At 40.1% G+C, this 15,764-nt stretch overlaps 1 pseudogene; it reads right to left on the minus strand.

The window, feature by feature from the left end:
• Nucleotides 1-9,497: 9,497 nt before the first annotated feature.
• On the minus strand, nt 9,498-10,113 carry LOC113838178 (annotated as a pseudogene).
• Nucleotides 10,114-15,764: the final 5,651 nt, after the last annotated feature.

Consider the following 15,764-nt stretch of genomic DNA (forward strand, 5'->3'; position numbering starts at 1 on the left):
AGTGATGGCGGCTGCTTGATGGCAACTGTGGCACACTCTGGTTATGTTCTATTTTTTAAGTGAAGATTACAATGAAGACAAGTGAAAAACAACATGCTTCTCATTTCCATAACATGATTAAACATTCTATGCATTACAGGTGGAAAACAAGTTATTCCCAAGAATTCTTGTCCAGGCATTTTGCTGTAGATTAACAGAGTGTACACAAGCAAAGTATTTTTCTCAGGTATTTCTTTTACTGGCAGTCTGCATTTTCCAGTTACAAGGAAAGGATACATCACTTCGTTATTTATCTCAAAAGGTAACCTTATACAAAGTCTTTAAAGAATCACAAATCTAAACTTTCATATATGAAAGACAATCAATCAGTGCTACTTTAAATCCTCAGGTATGCCCATTCACCAGTGTTTTTTTTTTTTTTTTATATCAGGAAGCAGAGTACAGAAATGACAAGAATTTAACCATCACTTCTGATCACCAACCCATCCAATCAATCCAGCAATAGTCATTCTGTCACTGTTTTTGATCAGTGGCTTCAATGAGTCCCTCACTCAACTAGTAAAACTGTGCCTTTCTAAACTTTATATTGTTTTCCTAGACTTTCTACTTCAAAGCCATTAACCAAACCTTACGTCATTATTTAAGGCTTTGTTTTAGCTATGATGCACAACAAAACATGCAAACACATCACCCAACTTTAAGATTAAAAGAAATTGAGCAAGCCTAGTTTCTGGGACACAATTGTTTTCCATAATCATTAAAGTAAATCACATTCTATATGGTCTGTAAGAGAATCTCATAAGACCAGAGTGCATGACATTTCCTTGTTCCTATTTTCCACCCTTTGCAGCCCTTCCTTTATTAGGGATGGGCAACACTATTCCTACCTTTATCTATATTAATTTTCCCACTAAACTAACCTCTATCATAGTCCCTTACTATATTTGTTAAAAATCCTTAATCATCAAAATTCTATTTAAACTAACACTATTATTGTATAAAATCATTACTCTAGTTAAACAGTCAGTTTAACCAGAAATCATCTTCATAATAATCCACAGGTAAAACTATCCAGTAGAATGTGAAATTTCCATGAGATAATCACACTTCATTAAAGGCTGTGTGGATTCTCCCACGTCCATTCACACCATTGCTGATACCAGAGAAAAATGGCAGCATTAAGCATGTAAAGGCACAGCAGTAGCAAGAGACATTCTGGAGGTGAAGCCCTTGGTGCCTTGCCTGTCCAAGGTTCTCCCATCAGTGCTTTGCTATCAGGTGGACCAATCTTCTAAAGCTCAATTGCCACCTGCTGCTCCTGTGACATGGCTCAGGTACACATCAGTGAGAATACATGTGATGACTCAGAGCAGTTGTAGAATTCAGGGTACCACTCAGCACCCAGCACACTTCCTTGTCTTCCTCATTGCCAAAGACACATAAAAATAGGTTGCTCTTCTGCAGTGACATACAGGAGTTTGAATGAAATAGCCACAGATCACAGAATGTTACCTCTAGGTGACAATATTTTCAGGAGGTTCAGGTAAAGTCTAGATCAGCCCATTTTTCTCTGCTCCAAGTGACTCCTGAGACTCCTAGATCATAATGCTGCCTCTGGAGCAACTGCATCTGGCCTGTGACCAGATTTGAGACTATATTCTGTTGTGAATTTTGTAGATGTAATAAAGATACAAATTCTGAGTATTCAGGTTCATTTAAGCAGAGATTGACCTACCTGGCTATGCTTGACTTAATTAGATCAAATCCATTAAAGAAGAGCCATTTTCTGTGCTGTGAATCCATTGCTGGTGTGATAACTGAAATTCCAGATGTCAGAGAACTCTCAATGCCTGCAGGAAATTAGAAAAACCTCTAACCCACGGTGAATAAATTTGCAGCACACCCAGCCACACAGTGCCTGTGTAAACATGTTGACTGAGCTGGGAAGGAGATTCTTTGACTACCCAGATGAGAATGCAGCCCTGACAATTCCTCGACTATAACCTATGAGAGCCTGAGGAGAGGATCCAGACATAACCTGCCTAGATCACAGGTGCTGGGGTCTCAAGTCACTCAGTTTGCATTAGCTGTTGTGCAGCAATAGGAAACTAAAGCAAGAGAGTTACAATATAGGTTTGTAATCTTGAAAACCTCAGGAAATGTGCATCTGAGAAATTTTGCCAAGGATTATTCTAATCAGCATTCCTGCTCCACATGGGGAGGATTCAACGGCACAAAGCAGTCTAATGGAGAAGAAGTGTCTGGAAAGTGAATCTTCTATGACCATGGCTGTGGTTCTCAAGAGTTCATGCACATGCAGTGGTATTGAAATGGATCTGGGATTGGTGTTGTGATCCAGCAGTCAGGGGAAGAGGCAGGCGGGTTGCAGGTTGAGGGTCAGTGGGCACTAGATAGGGATTTCAAGGTCAGTGCTGGATATATAGTGGGAACTTAATTTCCCCACCCCCAAAATAGTGATAATGGAACTATAAAGGAAAGCAAACAAAAAGAGAGCATGAATAACCATGTGTAAGATATTATAAAAAAACAACACAACTATTGGTCATGGAGAAAATCACAGATGATTAATCTAAGACTGAGATTGGACATGTTGATGATGGACACAGAGATGCAGATGAGAATCAAGGTAGTGAAACCAGCTGCTGCAGCCTCACATTTGTGATCTACTGAAAAGGGATTTTTGTAATCCCAAGCACATGGAAGTGAAAACACGTTAGGGTCAGAATGTCAGCTTATGTCTGTAAGACAATTGACAGCCTTCAATGTTCAAAGCTCTTGTTATTTTGAATATCACAGAAAAAGGTTTTTGTGAGTTTAATAAATTGACTATAGAAATGCTTTGGAACTAGACCAGAATGGTCTTGATATTTAGCAACCAAATTGTTAAATTAAAAAGCATACAGAGTGGGACAAACACACATAACAGTCTAAAAATTTTCTGTTTCACAACTTCCTCATTTGTGGAAACAAAACTTCCAGAGTTCTATGGCTGAGATGTACTGTAGAAATACACAGCTCAGAGACTGAGCCTCAGTGCATAGCAACTTTAGGAGGATTTGTTTAGCCCTGCAACACTGTGGGAGGAAAGTCCCTACTCTGTTGACAGAAATAGGCTGAAGCATCATCAGCCTCTACAGGGTGAATGGTGAGAGTGTGGTCTGTCCCAGACCCACTGCCACTGAACCTGGCTGAGATCCCAGAGGCTCTGTTGGATGCTCCATAGATGAGGAGTCTGGGGGGCTGTCCTGGTTCCTGTTGATACCAGTGCATACGATGAATAGGTCCTATAGAGACACTCGCTCTCACTGGCCTTGCAGGAGATGGTGGCACTTTGCCCTAGAGATATGGTCAAAGAAGTTGGAGACTGGGTCAGCACAATGTCCCCATTGGAACTTGGAATGATAAACACATATTATTGACACATATATACTGAAAGCAGACCAGTGTAAAACTATCATGCATGAGGAATCTGTAACAGCAGTCATGAGCTGCTGCCCTTGGCACCAAGAAGGCCACAGCTGCAGACCCAGATCTTGGGAATCAGCGTGGCCTTTGGTGGCAACACAGGTATCAGCAGAGACTCAGGCTGTAGGACCATGCACACAGACATGGCCTACTTTTGCAGTTCATGACTGGATGACACCATGGCCCCTGGTGGCAGTATAAGCCACCCAAGTCTATATGGTCCCTATGACAGCTTGATCCTCAAAAACCAACATGTTCTCAGACATTAGCACAGACTCAGGCTGCAGGACCATAGAGCCAAACATGTCCTACTTCTGCAGTTCATGAATGGATGACAACATGGGAGCCACAGACATCAACACAGACCCTCTCAGTTGTATTAGGGTCATGGACCAAGTCATGGCCCTTGGAAGCACTCCATATATCTGGCCATGAATGGCTATAGGGTATCTACCTCAACCCGTTCCTCACTTCTTTTGCCCCTTTAAGTTTGTCTCTCTCTCCAGCACATTTATCATTCCTGCTTCTCTCGCTCTCATTTTGATACCCTGCACTGACTCACCACAAGGATACTCCAAGTCTAGAGACCTGGGATAGAGCTGTGCTTGTCCCACAGAGTCCATCAAACCTAAAATTAACCTTTTTAAAATGTCTTTACCTTTATTTTATGTGTATGAGTATCCTGTCTGTGTGTCCGTGCATATCAGTCATTACAACTTCAGTGAAAAAGTTGTACTAGTCAATGACAACAGAATTTTAAGTTAGATGTGAGAGTTAATTTATTTTCATATTCTTTACTCATATATTTTTAAATTCTACAAGATATCATTTTTATTAAGTAAAAATATATTTGAGAAGATGTCTTCAGTGAAAAAATAAACAGCTACTGGAACTGATTTTTATATGCCTAAACCCATATTCCATAGAATCTAACAGAAATGGTAATGTTTGAAAGCCAACATCAAGTACAAAGACAGCCACCAAACGCGTGAATGTTTACCTGGAACTAACAACACTGGGTCAGAATCCTGCATTCCTGCAGGGCATTGGTGGTGCACGCCTTTAATGCCAGCACTTGAAAGGCAGAGACAGGCAGATCACTGTGAGTTCGATACCAGCCTGGTCTGCAGAGCAAGTGCCAGGATATGCTCCAAAGCTACACAGAGAAACCCTGTCTCAAAAAACAAAACAAAACAAAATGAAAGTATCCTGCATTACTGTCAGTAACACCCAGCTTTTCTGTCTCAACCTGGTGTGTGGAGAGAGTGTCAGATGTCCTAACATTGTCCTCACTGTGAAATACAAGGGGCTGTATAGTAAGAAATTACCAATACGGAGTCAGGTAGAAATATAAGGGTATTTAATAGGGAAAAGCCTTACTTACAGAGCGAACCAGCCAGCCGGTGGTAGTCTGTACAGCAAGAAGCAAAGAGAGAAACCGAAACCGAAAACGCAGTCCCCCTACTCACTCTGACCACACCCTCACAAGCCCTCAGGTACTCCTGTAGCCAGCCCCTAAGAAGGCGTGGCTACAGCTTCCCCTACAGGGCTGGTAACACTGGGTTTGTGGCTCTCTGGATACTGCCCATCAGGTCCACACAGTGCCACAATGCTAAACACAAACTCTAGATTAGCAGGGTCATTAGCTTTTTTTGTAACAAGCATTTCCCTTCTCCACATCACCTGCAATGGAGGCACTGACAAGGACTCTTTTAGGTTAAAGTTATATTCAATGTGAGGGAATGGCGTAAGTCTCAGGTTCCAGGTGTTTGATGCACAAAAGGTTTTCAGATCCTGATATTCAGGATCAACTCAAGGGGCTGAGTGAATCCCATGGCTTCCCTCTCAAGAACTGCAGCTCATTGCAGTTTGACTGTGTCCAGAATGCCCATGTGGTAAAACGTTGGTCTTCAGGATGTTGTCTTGATTGATGGTGGGACATGTATGAATATAGGGCCAGTGGGAAGGTTTGAGGTCACTAACACTAATCATGGGGTGACTGTGTGTCTGTGATCTCCTCTTCCCTGGCCACAAGATGCCCAGATTTGCTTCACACACTCCTGTCCTGATGTACTGCCTTACCACAGACTCACACAGGACCTTCCTCTCGCAGAGCAGAACATCCCAAGCTGAGCCAATGTTAAGCCCATTATATACTTTTCTTCCAGTGATGGAAAAAGTGATGGACACATAGTACTTCACACTTTCAATGCAATTCAGAGTAAGAGTTGCTGAAGGCATTGCATGACTAATACTTGAGAGCACACACTCAGGTGATGTTAGTGAGATAAAGAATTTCAGCCTTGCTTTTCTAGTTCTAGTTCTGTAGAGAAAGTCACTGGGATAGTGATATGGATTGTGTTCTTGTATCACATTGGTACCACAGCTCCCATCACTTTCCCTATATATTATCTTCATTTTTCTATGTCCCAATGATTTCATTATAGGGGTCTTTGACCTCCTTGTTTAAATTGGTTCCTGGGTATTTTATTTGTTTTGAAGTTGTGAATGGAATTTCCTTGACTTAATTTTTAGTAAGCTTGTTACTATTACACAGAAAAGCTACTGCTATCGTATGCTGACTTCATATCTTGCTCTTTGCTGAAAGTATTTTCAGGTTTAAAAGTTTTCTGGTGGGGTTTTGAGATTTTTTTTTAAGTTTAAGAACATATTAGGCATAAATGCTTGTAATTTGAGTCCTTCACTTACTATAGATATCTCCTTTCTTTCCTTTCTATTTACTCTCAGTGAGACTTTGAGCATTACATAGAATAATAGTGAGAGAGTAGGTCCACAAACTTTTCTCCCTCCAAAGATTTGAGAAATAACACTCACAGTTTTTCCGCTTAATTTAGTTATGGTGATAGTTTGTCATTTGTATTCTTTACTGTTTTCACGAATGATCCTTCTGTTTGTTGTCCTTTTAGTGACTTTATCATCACTCTAGATGACTTTCTGCACTGACTGAGATGACCATGAGATTTCTGTTCTGAAGAAGTTTGTGTTGAGTTGAGGTTATTGCTTTCTTCTTTTTCAATACAGGGTTTCTCTGTGTATCTTTTCCTGTCCTGGAACTCACTCTGTAGACAGTGCTGATCTTGAACTCCCTGAGATCCCTCTGCCTCTCCCTCCCAAGTGCTGGGATTAAAGGCATGGTCACACTGTCCTGTGTTCTGTTTTTTTTTTATTTTTTTTTTGGTTTTTTGAGACAGGGTTTCTCTGTGGCTTTGGAGGCTGTCCAGGAAATAGCTCTTGTAGACCAGGCTGGTCTCGAACTCACAGAGATCCACCTGCCTCTGCCTCCTGAGTGCTGGGATTAAAGGCGTGTGCCACCAACACCTGGCTCTGTGTTCTGTTTTTGAACCAAGCTTTCATCCCTGAATTGAAGCCATCTTGGTCATAGTATACCCTCCTATTCATTTGTTCTTAGAATTTGCTTGCAGGTTTTTTGAGGGAAAAATATTAAATTCAGGGAAATTGCTCTCTTTCTTATTTTTCCCTGTGTCTTTGTGTTGTCATCTGGGTAAAGCTGGCTTCATAGTGTGAGAAAATAGACTAAGATTTGATCCTGGCCCTTCTTAATCCCTCTACTATAGAAGCTTGAAAATGTATATCTCATTGGCCCTTTAATAGTTTTTTTGGGAAATGGCCTCCGTGACTACACGGTCTGCTTCCCCTTCACAAAAGAACTAGTGAGATGGACTACAGGATACAAGGTTATCAGTATAAGACTCAGCAGCCTGGAACCAACTCATTTTCCTGTACTTACATTTATCTGATCTAGGACTAACACCAACTTTTCCTAAGTTATATCCACTAACAGGGTAATATTTTGGAATGTTTCATTATATTGGTCAGGGTAAACTGAAAAATCTCCCAAAGTCAGATTTAATCTGGTTTACGTTTGCAAGGAAAGGTGATTTGAATTCTGAAGGGCAAAGTTGCCTCCATATTTCACTTACGGGGAAAGTAAAGGAGTCTGGACACTACTTGATGGTTGTTAATTAAGAGAGAAACTATCTATTGTTTCATCAAGAGGCATTGATCCTGCACAGATGCAGTATTAGTGGTGGCTAGAAGGGTAGATTCCACATAACAGTGTCCACAGATTTTTCAATATTCCCATAAATCAAAAAATTATTTGCCAATAGGAGACCTCAGATCATTTCTAGCCTCATGTCTGGATGAGACTGGTTGGATTATATTATTAAGTTTACTATTTCTCTTAGGAGGCCATTTTCTCTTTTCCAGCTTATAGCTACATTAAAGTTACAGTACAGGGAAACACTAAGACCTTCTCCTTTAGGGTTGGAGGATGGAAGGAGTTCTAATATCTCAGAGCTCTAGAGATGTCCAAGCTGATTGGGGCTCATTGCACATCTGAAAAGAGAAGGTACCCATTAAGTCTTCTCCTCCCCAACCCCATGTTTTGAAAATTCCCTGATGACACCCTGCCTCAAACAAGGTGGAATTTGGGGACCAACTCCTGATGTTGCCTTCTGTCCTCCATGTGCACTCTGTGTCACAGACACAACCACTCATGTATTTCATACACCATACACAAAAGGAGAAGAAAGAAAGGAAGGAAGAAAGAAAAGGAAAGGGTAGGGGGACTTCACCCACATATATCGAAGTTGTTAAAATGATGAATATTGTATAAAGACAAAAAATCAATCAATAAATCTTATATTAAAGACTTAATTTGGGGACAGACACAGAGATAGAGACATTGGAACTGAAGTAGAAAAAATAATTGCAGCACAGCCTTATGTTTCTAAGTAACTGTAGCAGGCTGTTTGTGAGTGCAAACAAGCAAAAACAATCGGAGAATAAAAACACCAGGGTGAGAATGTAAGCATGAATCTGAAGGAATTACTGACAACCTTAACTACTCAAAGCTCTTTTCAGCTTAAATGACAAACAACAAAACTTCCATTAAACTTAACATTGTCCTAATGCAAAAGAGTCACTAATAAATGGCAAATCAGAGGTGAATAACTGGCTTGGCAGTTGAAAGCACTTCTTGCTCTGCAGTTTGGTTTCCTGCACCCACATCAAGTAGCTCAAAATCTCCTGAAACTCCAGCTCCCCGGGATCTGATATCCTCTTCTGACTGATAGGAACACTTACTCAAGCATATACAAACACCCCACCCCCATTAAAAATAAAAAAATTATTATAAACAGAAATGATAGGGTTAGACTGACAAGACTGCTCAGCTTGTATTTGGAAAGGTGCTTATAGCAAAGACCGATGAGCCTGAGTTTGATTCCCAGACCTCACATGGTGGAAAGAATGAACTAACTCTCTCTCTCTCTCTCTCTCTCTCTCTCTCTCTACACACACACACACACACACTCTCTCTCTCTCTCTCTCTCTCTCTCTCTCTCTCTCTCTCTCTCTCTCACACACACACACACACACACACACACACACAATGTTTTTGGATAACTTTTTCCCCAGGGAAGCAATTTGTATTTATTATCTCTTAAAAACACATAAAAAACAGCAAATTTTAAGTGTCAGGAAAGGCAAAGGAGGATTACTGAATATGGGGGGGGGAAGAGCCAGAGATGTGGTCAGGGAGATGGGGCCGAAGAAGGGAAAAATTATGGAAAGATAAGTATGTGTCAATAAAAATTTAAATAAATAAATAATAATTAAGACACAATCATAAAAGTCTATATCTTGTTAGAAAGTCATATATAGGATAAGACAAACATGCAAATCAGTTTATAAAAGCTTGCTTCATTGTTTAAGATCTTTCTTGCTGGGCTTTGCTAGCGCTCGCCTTTAATCCCAGCACTCGGGAGGCAGAGGCAGGCAGATCTCTGTGAGATCAAGGCCAGCCTGGTCTCTAGAGCAAGTGCCGGGACAGGCTCCAAAGGTACACAGGGAAACCCTGTCTTAAAAAACCAAAAAAAGATCTTTCTCCAAACAAGCCTAGAGCTGTGTACTGAGTCAGCTCAGATATTGAGCCTCAGTGAGCATCAACACTAGGAGGTTTCTGTTTAGCCTTGGAGCACTGTGGGAGAAACCTCCTTACTCTGCTTATGGTAATAGGTTGCAGAATCACCATCCTCCACAGGATGGATGGTGAGGGTGAAGTCTGACCCAGACCCACTGCCACTGAAACTGGCTGGGACCCCAGATTCTAGGGTGGATGCTTCATAGATGAGGCATTTGAGGGTCTGTCCTGGTTTCTGTTGATAGCTGTGCACAAAATTTCAGCCATATTTAGAGACACTTTCACTGGACTTCAAGACATGATGGCCTTTTGTCCCATAGACATAGGCATGGAAGCTGGAGACTGGGTCAGCACAATGTCCCCAATGGAACCTGGAATCATAAACACACAGACGATGGTTAAACATGTTTAGAAACCTTCCCAGGAAGGGAATTTTTCATTCAAAATATTAAGATTCATTGTGGGGCATCACTGTCAGAAACCAGAAAGTCAAAGGAATTGGGGGAACTTAAATCCAATATGCCTTAAGTCTAATGATAAAGATACTAGAGGCATGGAAAACCAGGATGGCTGCAGTGGGTGCTCCCAACACTTCTCTGCACCCTCTCACCTGTCACCCCAAGCAGCAGCATCCATAGGAGGAATGCATTTGTCTCCATCTCTGAGTGCTTGAAAAGAGAATATTTATTAGGCTCCTGGCAGCTGAACTTAAAGTAGCCTGGGCTTTTGTATAATCACTCAATATGTAAATCAGCCCAGAAATGTTTGTCCTGGTGCTCAAAGGGGCACCTGCTCATGTTTCACCCACTGGGAGTTGGTGTCTGCAGACAATTTACTAGAGCATGGCAAGTGTATCTTAAAAGAGCCTTGTAGCCTATTCCACTGAATGTTTACCGTGTCATGTTTCTGAGGTGTGATATGGGAAAGTGCACTGTGGATGTACTATGTATATAATGTAAGTTATTTCAGGAACAACTTGATCCTTCAAAATTGTACACACCCAATGAAAATATTATCTAAGAGGGAATGGAGGGTAAAGACTCATAAAAGTAACATGATTAATTTTTGGCATATTTCCTTACTTTTTAAAAATCTTTGTGTCAGTGTGTGTGATGTTGTCTGTGTATGTTTATATGTTTGTATGTTTGTGCCTGCTCTTGTTCGAGTGACACCTCCTTGCCTTGGCATGTGGGTGGAGGTAAGGGGACAACACTGGGTATGGGTTTTGCCATCTGCCTTATCTGAGATATGTTTTTTGTTCACACTGTTCATGAAAGGCTGCCTGGCCCATGTTCTTCTGGAGATTCTCTAGTTTCAATCTCCTGCACCAGCATCACTCTGAATACAGTCATGTGGTGCAGCTGAATCTGGCTTTGTGTGGGCACCTGGGATGTGAACCAGGTCCTCACACTTATGTGGCAAGCATGTTATTCACACAGCCACTCCAGGCCATCTTTTTGAGAACCCATCCCACATGAAGGGATACACTCTGGCCCTAGACACATGGGGAAGGGCCCAGGCCCAGCACAGGAAGATTTGGTGGACTTTGCAGAACCCCCATTTAGGGCCCTACCCTGCCTGGGGAGTGGTGGGTGGATGTGGTGGGGAGTAGGTTGGGGGTGGGGAAGGAGGGATGGAAGTGAAGGGAGGGAGAGAGAGAAGGGACTTACATGTGAAACAAGCTTGTTCCTTAACTTGAATTAGTAAAATAAATAAATAAATAAAAACACTGAAAGGAAATTCTCCAGGCTGAACATAACATATTTTTTGAACATGCCCCACCCTAAGCCCCACATCTTCACTCATTTTTGCATATATTTTAATATATATTTTTATTTATCTTGAATTCATCCCTGTTTTTATTGACTTATAATTTAAGCTTCTATTTCTTAACATTGGCACTTTTCTTCAGTGCAGCAGAACTACGCTCTCATAAGGGAAGGACACTCAGTATCCTCTGACACAAAGAACAGAAGATCATAGAACAGAAGATGTAAGGAAAAGGAACTGCTCCTGTGTGGAATGAAACACAGATGAGCAAACAGGAATGATCATTGTAAAGTAGGTACTTGATCCTGGCCCCGAGACAAGAGATATGGCTATAAACAGTTCAGAGATGAACCCTTTAAAATGCACAGAAAGACTGAATGCACTTTAAAATGCACTGGGTATGGTGAAAGGTTGGGCTGGCCTTTATGAAGGAGAGCAAAGAAATTGATGTGTGAAAGCAGACACTGGCCTGATGCTAACAAGTTGTAATTTCACCGAGAAGGATGAGGATTAGGAACAGTGCTAAAAGAACCCATGGGACAATGGTCAAAATTAGTTCATGTAATACTTCTAGTGAATGTTATGCTTGGCACAAAATGAAGAAAATTCTAGTGCTATCTTTTTTATCATTTTAATAATTTGAATTAGAAACAAGATTGATTTACAACAATCCCAGTTCCCTCCTCCCTTCCTTCCTCCCCTACCACTCCCCAACTAAAACCCTACATACCACATATCCTTTCTTCTAATCTTCACCTGACTCAAACTTTCTGTTCCCTCATGACCTTGGCATCCTTCCTCTTCTCCCCTTCTCATTCTTGTAGCTCCCTCCCCCCTCTTCCCATGCTTTCAATTTGCTCAGGGGATCATGACCCTTTCCGCTTCTCCAGGGGACAATGTTTGTCTCTTTTAGGGTCATCCTTGTTTACTAGCTTCTCTGGCAATGTGGATTGTAGGCTGGTAATACTTTCTATATCATACCTAAACTTCCTGCCTGGATCCTGGCCAATCAGTGTTTTATTTACCAGCCAATAAGAGAAATATATATACAGAAGGACATCCCCCATCATCTCCTCTTTTCTGCCTAAATAAAAGAAAGATTTTTAACTTTAGCGTAGTAAAATTATGTATAACAAAACTATCATCAAGCAATAATTATAGTTAAGAATATTTGGTCTACTAACATTTAGCAAAATTTAAAGAAAATATTCTATTATCTATACTATCTTTGTGAGTTTAAAGTTTTTTATGTAACTTATCTGTTATCATAACTAAGGAAAATCATAACCATAACTATAACTATCTGTCGTCAACTCTATCAAAGATCCCAGAAGGATAATATGTAAACTCTAGAATTGACAGAGACATCTTGCTCCCTGGACAGTCATCCAAAGTTCTTCTGTAATGCTGAGGCATCAGTCTTCAGCCTATAAGCCTAGAGTGTCTGGTAGATTTCTCAGTGAAGCAGGAAGTTTGAAACTGTCCTACCTGTATAGGTAGTTAGTCATTTTTGTGTCTATCCTTCAGAATATCTGGAAGACTCTTCCATGAAGCAGGAACCCTTTAGGACTGTCCACCTTGTTTTGAAAGTTCATCAGTCACTTCCCTGTGGGTCCTGCATGTCCAGTTTCTACATCATACAGTCAAACAATCTAGGCAAGTGCAGTTTCTTGCCCAAATGTGTAGTAGTGCCTTATTGAAGGCAAACTCTATAATGAGTTTTGTTTTCAATGGCCGTCTTCCTCTCCTGGAATTTTTATTGCCAGGAGCAATTGTGTCTCTTTGTCATAAAAAATCCTAATAAACCCTTTTAAATGCCACATGCTGTAGGTCTTTGAAAGATTTTGAAGACTACTTATTCAGTTGAAATATTATCTCTTTATATCTAGAAAATCTAAGAAATGTAAGTTTTGACTATTTTAGGTTACCACCTATAATCTGTATTTAATTACACATTAAAATTTTAAGACAGATGTATATACACAATATCCAGATGTATATACACAGGAGTAAAAATATACCTACAACAAAATTGACTTTAAATTTTTATCAATAAAAAATGCATATCAATGCAAAGCACACGTTTCTATATCATATTACCGGTTTTTCCTTTAGAAAGAGATTGGCTGTGATCATTAACCATTTATAGTCAACCCCATTTATTTTTATTTTTTGAACTGTAAAAGTGTTTTTATAAATCCAAGTAACATAAATCTATTCCATGAAAACTATTGAAGACAAAATAACAAATGTGTAGCGGACAGAACATGATTCTGTTTGATGGTGAAAATTAACAAATGGATTTTAAAACCAGTTTTCACAAACAACAAGAAAATGGAAAACCAACATATATTTCAGAAAGGGAGATGGATAGGCAATTCATTGTGTGGAGAGGTAGGCCAATCCAAGGCTTCTCTGAGGACCCTATGAATGGGCAAAGCGAATTTAGTTCCATGTCTTTGTTTCGGGGCACTCTTGGCAGGTAGAGTCTGGGGCTGGGATAAGATCTTGAAGGAGTTAAGGTTTCATTTCACTGAAGAGACTAGAGTTATCAATCCCAAGTACAATCCCATGTGCTCAGTCTATGACACACTTAAGATATCCTATGTGTCAACCCCATTTAATTGAAAAAAAAAGTATAAAAAATATTTGGGGATATAGGCATCATTCTCTCTAAACTGCTTCCTGCTGTTTGGGGCACTGTAAATCCTAAGGGGATACTGAGAAAACCCAGAATCATGGCCAACTCCTGGTTACAGTAGTCTGCAAGGCTGCATCATCCCAAATGTCTTAGATGTTGAAGCACCTGGTCCACTGCTTCAGGGGATTTAGTTTGATGAAACTATATTAGTCTGGAAGGAATCCACAGCTTTTCATCTTCAATGGAAACAAAAGCAGAACCTCTTTTCCAAATAAAATATCTTTAGAGTTAAATTTGAAGTCCAGGCATTTTCAAAATACATAGGATTCAAAATACATAGGTTGGATTATTTCAGCAACATTTGTACTCAAATGTCTGTTAGCAGCTGTTGCTATTTTCTCAGCAGTAAACAGTTTAAAGACAATACAGTATCCAGACTTTCTGTATATTTTACATCTTTACAAGGCTTTTTTATTGCTCTATTTCTTTACTTTTATTTTTTGCTTTTTCATTTTTTTTGAGACAAGGTTTCTCTGTATATTTTTGGCTGTCTTGGAATTCATTCTGTAAAACAGGCTGGCCTTGAAATCACAGAGATCTGCCTGCCTCTACTTCCAGAGTGCTGAGATTAAATGTATGTGCCACCACACTCAGTTACTATATTTCTTTTCTTATTTTCTTTAGAACTTTCTATATCCCTTTTCTTTTCTCTCTTAACCCTATGTATATTTTTAAACACTGTAAATCATTTAGAGTCTTTTCTCTGAATCTATCTTTACTGTATATCTCTATCTTTTTTTGACTCCCTTAATATAGGTGACAATGGTGTGGCTAGGGCAATACAGGAGGCCACTGTCAGTGGGTCCAATATCTAATTCATTCTATATGGAGGGATATGTTGCTCATCCTAGAGATGGAGTGGGGGGTTGCCTTGGTGCTGCCTCAAGGAGATAGATGATGGGACAGATTTAGTAGACTTCACAGGGGAGGCCTTCCCCTCTCCAAGGAGCGGATTTGAGGAGGAATGTTGGAGAAGTGTGGAGAGTGGGAGGAGGGAGGGGGAACAGAGATTGGAATATAAAAAATAATTAAATTAATTAAAAAGTCTTTACCAAGGTAATCTTCCCTCTGAGCTCATGGTCTGATTTGCTGGTGTTATCCACGTATGAGTGATAAAAGTGTTGAAGCTCTGCCATTTATTTTTTATTACAGTTATTTGCTTAAATGGTTTCATATCCAAAGAATGAAGGCTGAATTACCTTTTATAAAAATACAAATGAAACAAAATAGATTTGAATAAAGCCATGATCTGTCATTTCTGTGTTCATAGCCATGTTCGATAGTAATGGGAGGGAGTCTGGGTAATGCGGTATGTATGGAACTGGGGAGAATTTAGGACAATCCAAACAGACCTGAATCCTAATGTTGCTTGCAGCTTTGGTGAAGGCCCACTACTCATTGTAAAAAGAAGCTTTTCTGACTAAGGTTAAGAACAGCATACATCTAGTGGTGTAAATATAAATATTTAGAGGGCAATGTGACCATTTAGTAAAACATCTACAATAAGTCTTCCCGTAGTGTCTATGACTTCCTTAGTCATGGGTTTCTGGCCAGGCTTATAGTACTAAAATGAAATCCTTCCTCTGGAGCATGCTTAAACTCAAATCAGAAAATGGTTGACTTCTCCATTATCAGCCATGCTACTATTGCACCAGTGGGTGCATCTTGCCTGGCAAGTTAGTTGTGTCTAGCACTGGATGAAATCACTGACATCTTTTTTGCCTGCATTGGGTCTTCCATCACTATAAAAACTACCTAGCAAACAGGAAGTTTCTTATCCAGTTTGAGACTGACTTCTCGGTGTCCAGCATCCAAAGTGCATGGTATCTTTAGTAATAG

This window comes from Cricetulus griseus, unplaced genomic scaffold (genome assembly GCF_003668045.3).
Source record: "Cricetulus griseus strain 17A/GY unplaced genomic scaffold, alternate assembly CriGri-PICRH-1.0 unplaced_scaffold_10, whole genome shotgun sequence".
Classification (NCBI taxonomy): Eukaryota; Metazoa; Chordata; class Mammalia; order Rodentia; family Cricetidae; genus Cricetulus; species Cricetulus griseus.